The sequence below is a fragment of the Bos javanicus genome, chromosome 1 (assembly GCF_032452875.1).
Source record: "Bos javanicus breed banteng chromosome 1, ARS-OSU_banteng_1.0, whole genome shotgun sequence".
NCBI lineage: Eukaryota > Metazoa > Chordata > Mammalia > Artiodactyla > Bovidae > Bos > Bos javanicus.
The window spans coordinates 41277112-41287736 of NC_083868.1; the positions used below are offsets into that span (position 1 = coordinate 41277112).

Consider the following 10625-nt stretch of genomic DNA (forward strand, 5'->3'; position numbering starts at 1 on the left):
AGCTTCAGCTTTAGCATCAGTCTTTCCAATGAATATTCAGGACTGATTTCCTTTAGGATGGACTAATTGGATCTCCTTGCAGTCCAAGGGACTCTCAAGAGTCTTCTCCAACACCACAGTTCAAAAGCATCAGTTCTTCAGTGTTCAGCTTTCTTTAGAGTCCAACTCTCACATCCATACATGACTACTGAAAAAACCATAGCTTTGACTAGATGGACCTTTGTTGGCAAAGTAATGTCTCTGCTTTTTAATATGCTGTCTAGGTTGATCATTGCTTTTCTTCCAGGGAGCAAGCGTCTTTTAATTTCATGGCTGCAGTCCCCATCTACAGTGATTTTGGAGCCCCCAAAATAAAATCTCTCACTGTTTTCATTGTTTCCCCATATATTTGCCATGAAGTGATTGGACTGGATGCCATGATCTTAGTTTTTGGAATATTGATTTTTAAGCCAACTTTTTCTCTTTCCTCTTTCATTTTCATCAAGAAAGTAATGTAGGGGCAGTCCTAATATGGCGAAGGAATAGGACGGGGAGACCACTTTCTCTCCCAACAGAGCTAGAACAAATAATTTCACAATTTGTATGGAAATACAAAAAGCCTCGAATAGCCAAAGCAATCTTGAGAAAGAATGGAACTGGAGGAATCAACCTGCCTGACTTCAGGCTCTACTACAAAGCCACATTCAGCAAGACAGGATAGCACTGGCACAAAGACAGAAATATAGATTAGTGGAACAAAATAGAAAGCCCAGAGATAAATCCATGCACCTATGGACACCTTATCTTTGACAAAGGAGGCAAGAATATACAATAGAGAAAAGACAATCTCTTTAACAAGTGGTGCTGGGAAAACTTGTCAACCACTTGTAAAAGAATGAAACTAGAACACTTTCTAACACCATACAGAAAATAAACTCAAAATGGATTAAAGATCTAAACATAAGACCAGAAACTATAAAACTCCTAGAGGAGAACATAGGCAAAACACTCTCCGACATACATCACAGCAGGATCCTCTCTGACCCACCTCCCGGAATATTGGATATAAAAGCAAAAATAAACAAATGGGACCTAATTAAACTTAAAAGCTTCTGCACAACAAAGGAAACTATAAGCAAGGTGAAAAGACACCCTTCAGAATGGGAGAAAATAATAGCAAATGAAGCAACTGACAAAGAATTAATCTCAAAAATATAGAAGCAACTCCTGCAGCTCAATTCCAGAAAAATAAATGACCCAATCAAAAATGGGCCAAAGATCTAAACAGACATTTCTCCAAAGAAGACATGCAGATGGCTAACAAACACATGAAAAGATGCTCAACATCACTCATTCTCAGAGAAATGCAAATCAAAACCACTATGAGGTACCATTTCACACCAGTCAGAATGGCTGCGATCCAAAAGTCTACAAGCAATAAATGCTGGAGAGGGTGTGGAGAAAAGGAAACCCTCTTACACTGTTGGTGGAAATGCAAACTACTTCAGCCACTATGGAGAACAGTATGGAGATTCCTTAAAAAACTGGAAATAGAACTGCCATACGACCCAGCAATCCCACTGCTGGGCATACACACCGAGGAAACCAGAATTGAAAGAGACACATGGGCAGATTCTCTTACATCGACCGCCTAAGAGTCGCGCTGTACGAAGTAACAACCTCTTCTCCTCTCCGCCATCTGCTCGGCAACCGCAAAACAGCAACTATACATGAGTGCATCTCCATCCACGTTGGCCAGGCTGGTGTCCAGATCGGCAATGCCTGCTGGGAGCTCTACTGCCTGGAACATGGCATTCAGCCCGATGGCCAGATGCCAAGTGACAAGACTATTGGGGGAGGAGACGACTCCTTCAACACCTTCTTCAGTGAGACAGGGGCTGGCAAGCATGTGCCCAGGGCAGTGTTTGTAGACCTGGAACCCACAGTCATTGATGAGGTTCGCACTGGCACCTACCGCCAGCTCTTCCACCCTGAGCAGCTCATCACAGGCAAAGAAGATGCCGCCAATAACTATGCCTGAGGTCACTACACCATTGGCAAGGAGATCATTGGCCTCGTCTTGGACCGAATTTGGAAACTGGCTGACCAGTGCACAGGTCTTCAGGGCTTCTTGGTTTTCCACAGCTTTGGTGGAGGAACTGGTTCTGGGTTCACCTCTCTGCTGATGGAACGTCTCTCAGTCGATTATGGCAAGAAGTCCAAGCTGGAGTTCTCCATTTACCCAGCCCCCCAGGTTTCCACAGCTGTCGTTGAGCCCTACAACTCCATCCTCACCACCCACACCACCCTGGAGCACTCTGATTGTGCCTTCATGGTAGACAATGAGGCCATCTATGACATCTGTCATAGAAACCTCGACATTGAGCGCCCGACATATACTAACCTGAATAGGTTGATAGGTCAAATTGTGTCCTCCATCACTGCTTCCCTGAGGTTTGATGGCGCCCTAAATGTGGATCTGACAGAGTTCCAGACCAACCTGGTGCCCTATCCCCGCATCCACTTCCCTCTGGCCACATACGCCCCTGTCATCTCTGCTGAGAAAGCCTACCATGAACAGCTTTCTGTAGCAGAGATCACCAATGCTTGCTTTGGGCCAGCCAACCAGATGGTGAAATGTGACCCTCGCCATGGGAAATACATGGCCTGCTGCCTGTTGTACCGTGGTGACGTGGTTCCCAAAGATGTCAATGCTGCCATTGCCACCATCAAGACCAAGCGTACCATCCAGTTTGTAGACTGGTGCCCCACTGGCTTCAAGGTTGGCATTAACTACCAGCCTCCCACTGTGGTACCTGGTGGAGACCTGGCCAAAGTACAGCGAGCTGTGTGCATGCTAAGCAACACCACAGCCATCGCTGAGGCCTGGGCTCGCCTGGACCACAAGTTTGACCTGATGTATGCCAAGCGTGCCTTTGTTCACTGGTATGTGGGTGAGGGCATGGAGGAAGGAGAGTTTTCTGAGGCCCGTGAGGACATCGCTGCCCTTGAGAAGGATTATGAGGAGGTTGCTGTGGATTCTGTGGAAGGAGAAGGAGAGGAAGAAGGAGAGGAATACTAAAGTTAAAATGCCACAAAGGTGCTGATTTTACAGGGAAGCTTGTTCTGTTTCAAACATTGAAAAGTTGTGGTCTGATCAGTTAATTTGTATGTTGCAGTGTATACACTCATATACAATTACTGACCTACGCTTTAAAACATGATGCTTTGTTTCAGACCCAAGCTATCCATTTCTCTGATGGGTTTGAATAAAGTATTCCCTGTCTTAAATGAAAAAAAAAGAAAGAGACACATGTACCCCAATGTTCATCGCAGCACTGTTTATAATAGCCAGGACATGGAAGCAACCTAGATGTCCATCAGCAGATGAATGGAAAAGAAAGCTGTGGTACATATACACAATGGAGTATTACTCAGCCATTAAAAAGAATACATTTGAATCAGTTCTAATGAGGTGGATGAAACTGGAGCCTATTATACAGAGTGAAGTAAGCCAGAAAGAAAAACACCAATACAGTATACTAACACATATATATGGAATTTAGAAAGATGGTAATGATAACCCTGTTTGCAAGACAGCAAAAGAGACACAGATGTGTAAAACAGTCTTCTGGACTCTGTGGGAGAGGGCGAGGGTGGTATGATTTGGAAGAATGGCATTGAAACATGTATAATATCATATGTGAAATGCATCACCAATCCAGGTTCGATGCAGGATACAGGATGCTTGGGGCTGGTGGACGGGGATGACCCAGAGGGATGGTATGGGGAGGTAGGTGGGAGGGGGGTTCAGGATGGGGAACACGTGTACACATATGGTGGATTCATGTTGATGTATGGCAAAACCAATACAATATTGTAAAGTAATTAGCTTCCAATTAAAATAAATTTATATTAAAAAATTTAAAAAAAAACCTAAGATCTTAGGGGGAAAAAGTAATGTATGTTTCATAACATACATATATGTATGTATGTTTCATAACATACCTGTATGTGTGTTTCATAACATACATGTATGTGTGTGTTTCATAACATACATATATGTATGTATGTTATGTTTAATAATGTATTGTCATAATCATTATATTACTTTATGTTTTCAGATAAACCAAGGGAAGATAGGAGGATAAATATATATTTATAGTGTTTACCAATTTAATCTTCTCACTTACTTTTAGACCTCTTCATTTGTTCCTGTGGGTTCAAATTAAAATCTGGTATCATCTTCTTACTCTAATACAGCTTTGCCTGCCTCCTTTTCTCCTATTATTGTTGAATTTACTACATTTCTATGTATTACAGGTTCAATTATATATTTTAGATAATTGCTAATTGTATTAATATTTTATTTTCTACTTATTTAATTACTTTTCAAGGTACTTCATGCATGTGTGTGTGTGTGTGTGTGTGTGTGTGTGTATGAATTCAAATTGTGTCTGATGTCCCTATCTTTCAGACTAAAAAATTTCCTTCAGAATTTCTTGTAAGAAGGTTTGCCAGTAAAGAATAGCTCAAATTTTTATAGGGCTATTCTAACAAACCCAAAGTAAAAATCTGACCTTCTAAACTTCTACTTAGGATTTTTCAAGCTCTGTCTACAATAATTAGGCTTATTAACATGAATTTTTCTATATGTAAAGTTAATCTTATTTATACCCAATATTTGAGCAATCAGGAACAAGAATAAAAGGACTATACTAGTTTGTTGGAGAAGACTCTTGAGAGTCCCTTGGACTGCAAGAAGATCCAACCAGTCCATCCTAAAGGAAATCAGTCCTGCATATTCATTGGAAGGACTGATGCTGAAGCTGAAGCTCCAATACTTTGGCCACCTGATGTGAAGAGCTGATTCATTGGAAAAGACCCTGATGCTGGGAAAGATTGAATGTGGGAGGAGAAGGGGACAACAGAGGAGGAGATGGTTGGATGGCATCAATGACTCTATGGACATGAGTTTGAGTATACTCCAGGAGTTGGTGATGGACAGTTAGAGCTGGCATGCTGTCCATAGGGTCGCAAAGAGTTGCACATGACTGAGTGACTGAACTGTACTGAACTGGACTGATACTAATTTCAGTTGTTATAAAAGTCAAATTCTGAAATACTTATTTTAAATAACAAGAACATATTCTTTGCAAGCCTGAAGAGACTTTCTGACAAGTCTCCTTGGATATATATAATATACCCTGTATGTATAAGAGGGTTGTTTACTCCACTAACTAGTACAGAGAGCCACCAGATGTCTAGAACTGATTGTCAGTTCTAAACTTTATAGCCATATCCCAAGAACCCAATAGCTGGAAAAAAGTTTAGAAACTTAAATGTCAGAATTCTGCCAATGTTACATCCATAGGATATCTAGAACTGGGAAATTGAATTGCTATACCGTATCCCACCCTAAAAAGCAGCTGAAAGTATTTGTTAAGCACCATGTGAAACATTCAGATAGCATTATCAACATCATACTTAAAACCTTTAAGTTTAACCAACATTTTTAGATTTAAATAGTGATTAATTCTACCTGCAAAACAGCTCTTTCAGTGACTGAAGGTGAAAGAGACATAGAGGAAGAATTATAGTTTACACCTTTGCAAAGCCTTATCATAATTAGGGAAAAGACTAGAGATCTCTTCAAGAAAATCAGAGATACCAAAGGAACACTTCATGCAAAGATGGGCTCGATAAAGGACAGAAATAGTACAGACCTAACAGAAGCAGAAGATATTAAGAAGAGATGGCAAGAATATACAGAAGAACTGTACAAAAAAGATCTTCACGACCCAGATAATCACGATGGTGTGATCACTGACCTAGAGCCAGACATCCTGGAATGTGAAGTCAAGTGGGCCTTAGAAAGCATCACTACGAATAAAGCTAGTGGAGGTGATGGGTTTCCAGTTGAGCTATTCCAAATCCTGAAAGATGATGCTGTGAACGTGCTGCACTGAATATGTCAGCAAATTTGGAAAACTCAGCAGTGGCCACAGGACTGGAAAAGGTCAGTTTTCATTCCAATCCCAAAGAAATGCAATGCCAAAGAATGTTCAAACTACTGCACAATTGCACTCATCTCACACGCTAGTGACGTAATGCTCAAAATTCTCTAAGCCAGGCTTTGGTAATATGTGAACCATGAACTTCCTGATGTTCAAGCTGGCTTTAGAAAGGTCAGAGGAACCAGAGATCAAATTGCCAACATCCGCTGGATCTTGGAAAAGGCAAGAGAGTTCCAGAAAAGCATCCATTTCTGCTTTATTGACTATGCCAAAGCCTTTGACTGTGTGGATCACAATAAACTGCGGAAAATTCTGAAAGAGATGGGAATACCAGACCACCTGATCTGCCTCTTGAGAAATCTGTATGCAGGTCAGGAAGCAACAGTTAGAACTGGACATGGAACAACAGACTGGTTCCAAATAGGAAAGGAGTATGTCAAGGCTGTATATTGTCACCCTGTTTATTTAACTTATATGCAGAGTATATCATGAGAAACGCTGGACTGGAAGAGACACAAGCTGGAATCAAGATTGCCAGGAGAAATATCAATAACCTCAGATATGCAGATGACACCACCCTTATGGCAGAAAGTGAAGAGGAACTAAAAAGCCTCTTGATGAAAGTGAAAGTGGAGAGTGAAAAAGTTGGCTTAAAGCTCAACATTCAGAAAACTAAGATCATGGCATCTGGTCCCATCACTTCATGGGAAATAGATGGGGAAACAGTGGAAACAGTGTCAGACTTTATTTTTCTGGGCTCCAAAATCACTGCAGATGGTGACTGCAGCCATGAAATTAAAAGACGCTTACTCCTTGGAAGGAAAGTTATGACCAACCTAGATAGCATATTCAAAAGCAGAGACATTACTTTGCCAACAAAGGTTCGTCTAGTCAAGGCTATGGTTTTTCCAGTGGTCATGTATGGATGTGAGAGTTGGACTGTGAAGAAAGCTGAGTGCCAAAGAATTGATGCTTTTGAACTGTGGTGTTGGAGAAGACTCTTGAGAGTCCCTTGGGCTGCAAGGAGATCCAAGCAGTCCATTCTGAAGGAGATCAGCCCTGGGATTTCTTTGGAAGGAATGATGCTAAAGCTGAAACTCCAGTACTTTGGCTACCTCATGCGAAGAGTTGACTCATTGGAAAAGACTCTGATTCTGGGAGCAATTGGGGGCAAGAGGGGAAGGGGACAACAGAGGATGAGATGGCTGGATGGCATCACTGACTCGATGGATGTGAGTCTCAGTGAACTCCGGGAGTTGGTGTTGGACAGGGAGGCCTGGCGTTCTGCGATTCATGGGGTCGCAAAGAGTCAGACACGACTGAGTGACTGATCTGATTTGATCTGATCATAATTAGGCTTTCGTTGGAAGTCACAGTTTAACAAACTGTGGCCAACTGATGACATTTACTCTTAACTTTGTGTACCTGATCCAAACTTACTTTAATCCATTATTTCAGTGCATGGGAATGCTTTAAACTACTGTCTGGGTAAAACTCTGCTCAAGAACCCTTCTGATATAAACTTATAAAGGAAGAGGACAGACCTCTACTTGAGAGAGAATATATCAGACTCCTAATTTTGATGTGGTAAGATGTTACCTTTACCACCTGAGTCTTATTTTGAATCATATTTAGAGTGAATACAGAAAAATTTGGCACTATAATTACTGGTTTCAACTTATAACACTGGATCGACCAAAACTGGTACTTATAAACTCCCATGGAATATTCATCATTGGGAAAATGCTTTTTAAGGGGCAATTTTTTTTCTACTTGGAGTGTGCTAAGATCTTTATAAATATAGTGTTTGGTGGTGGTTTGGTTGCTAAGTCATGTCTGGCGCTTGCGATCCCCATCGTCGGTAGCCCTCCAGGCTCCTATGTCCTTGGAATTCTACAGGCAAGAATACTGGAGGGGGTTGCCATTTGCTTCTCCAGAGGATCTTTCCCACCCAGGAATCGAACCCTAGTCTAACTGCACTGCAGGCAGATTATTTACTGACTGAGCTACGAGGGAATCTCAAATATATTATTAGGCCAACACTAAGATGCTTACCTGAAAGTATTGTCAGAGTTATACAAACATGCCTTTCTTAATTACAATTTCATTATATGGTTTTGGTATATTTTATATGATGATACAGGCTTCCCTGGTGGCTCAGTCGGTAAAGAATCCAGCTGCAATGCGGGAGACCTGGGTTCAAGCCCTGGGTTGTTAAGATTCCCTGGAGGAGGGCATGGCAACCAACTCCAGTATTCTTGACTGGAAAATCCTTATGTACAGAGGAGCCTAGCAGGCTGCAGTCCATGGGATTGCAAAGAGTCAGAAATGACTGAACAACTAAGCACGGCATGTTATGATACAAGAAATATCCACTTGATGATAAATTCTGTACCTCTTTCCTCTACAAAAATTTTATTTAGGACCGGTTGGATGCCCCATATACTGTGTAGGGGCTGGGAAGAAAAAATTGAACAAGTTAAGGTCAGATGTCCCTAAGAAATTTCAGCTTAATTAGACAAATGAACACGTAAATTATTAAAATATACAACTACACAAATTAGTTTATGCATGAGATGCAGTATATCTGTGGTCTATGCGATTACAGAGATGGATCCCTTAGTGCAGATCTGATTATGTTATCCAATAGCCCTTATACATGAGAATCATGTTTATTTCTCCTAGAAGTCAAAGATGACAAGTTTATTTCCTTCCAGAGAGAAATTGTATACTCTTTTATTGTTTTATAAGAAATAAGTAGCCTAAAGCAATTTGCCTATTCATTCTGATTTTAGTACATTCCAGTAAGTCACTCACACTAAGTACTTGATGCATTTTTTTCTCTTTTCCAAATATACGTCTGATGTTTATTTGCCTTGTCTTAAACATTTTTGAAGTGTGTTATTTTAAAGTAGTTAGGGTTAGAACGATAATCTATTTTAGTTTCCTAAAGTTTCAAAGAGATTAATTTAGGCCTCCAGATTATAAGTGATTTAACCAAGTTTACAGATCTAGTTACTTGAAAAATTTAGTTTAGAAATCAATTCACCTGAATCTTAGTCCTTTTTTATGCTATTGTTCTAAAAGATAAAATGTAGATAAATGGTGACAAGTCAGACAATGAGGAATGGAAGAAGAAAGGAAGAGAAGAAAACAAAGGAGGGGGAAAATGGTAACAAATTTAGAAGGGTTTACAATTTAGTTTTCTCAAAATTTAGAAACAAATCTTTAAAATGCAACCGTCAGAAATCTCACCATAAGGTGAAAATATTATTCTGTTGGCAATTTTTCTGATATAAATAAACATAGCCCCCAATTCAAATAAAATCTTTAAAATGCAGAATAACATGTATCTTTCTTCAGGATTATTGATGTAGGCATATTTTAAGTTGTAAGGGTGAACGAGTCTATTCGTCCAGATGCTTGGAAAACAATGAGTATCACTCTTTGGCTATGTTTTCTACAATAGATTGGAGTTTTAAGGCCTGAATGCTTACAGTTCAGCCCTCCACACCAGCAACCTGACTAATTTCTACCTCAGAAGTGGGTTCCTGATTCATGAAGAGAAACAATTTATTAATTAACATAATTTTAACTTCTTCCTAAAATGTTTATAAGCTGAAAAACGTATTTTTTTGTTTGTGCCTGTGATTTGTAAATGAGGAAAGCAGGATCGTCTACTTCCAACTAAATGCTTACAGTCAAATTGAAGCATCCTTTGCTTCCAATTAAATACACCTGCAATGGCCACTCCATGGGGCTGGGGTTTCTGAGAGCATGGTCAGTCTCCTTCCAAGATTCAGAATCCTAAGCATTCCAAGATGCTCAGGCAGCAAGTGAGACTTATGACCTAGCCTCAGGTGTTCTAAGATACCACTTTCACTGCACTCTAGCGGTTCAAACAAGTTACTACAGTTAGTCCAGATTCAAGAGAACAGGGAAATAAAATCCACCTTTTGATGTGAGAAAGAATATGTATATTTCACTCAAAAGGAAGGAGTTGATAGCAGCTATCTTTGGACATTATATATCAAAAGAATTTCCACCAGTATTTTCACATGGATTAAAACTCATCTCATGACTGAATGGGAATTCTACAGAGGAAACACATCACAACAAAACATTTGTCAATAAATAATTTTAAATCTATTCAAGTGTGTAAATTATTTAGATGCCCCATCCACAAATTTCATTCTAAAGTACCCAATAAATGTGAATTTATCCTTTATATCTTAAAAGTAAACTGTTACATTCTGTTGACTTTCACTTTAAAGAACCTGAATATTACTTTTTTTAATATATAATAGAAACGAAACAGAAATAAATTAATCATAACTTTTTTCATTGTCGTCATATTTTTCTTAATTTCACATTTTCACTATTGATTAGGTATTTTCAATTCCAACAAGATTTTTAAGATAATTATTAGTGGACCTAAAACTGTGATTAAAAAGTGATATTAAGCATATCTTCCATACATGCATATATTAAAATCAGATAGATAAACATCCCTTTATGCACATAAGGTTTTTATTTACCATAGTCTGCTAAATTTATCTGAATGCCTTCTCTGATATAAAGCTGGAAATAACATGAAGTGTAATTGTGTTGTACATTCCAGAGAGCTTT

General features: G+C 39.6%; 1 pseudogene; it reads left to right on the forward strand.

Annotated features, from left to right (window-relative positions):
* The first annotated feature begins 1659 nt into the window (after window positions 1-1659).
* Window positions 1660-3076, forward strand: LOC133259500 (tubulin alpha-1A chain-like; annotated as a pseudogene).
* The last annotated feature ends 7549 nt before the right edge of the window (window positions 3077-10625 follow it).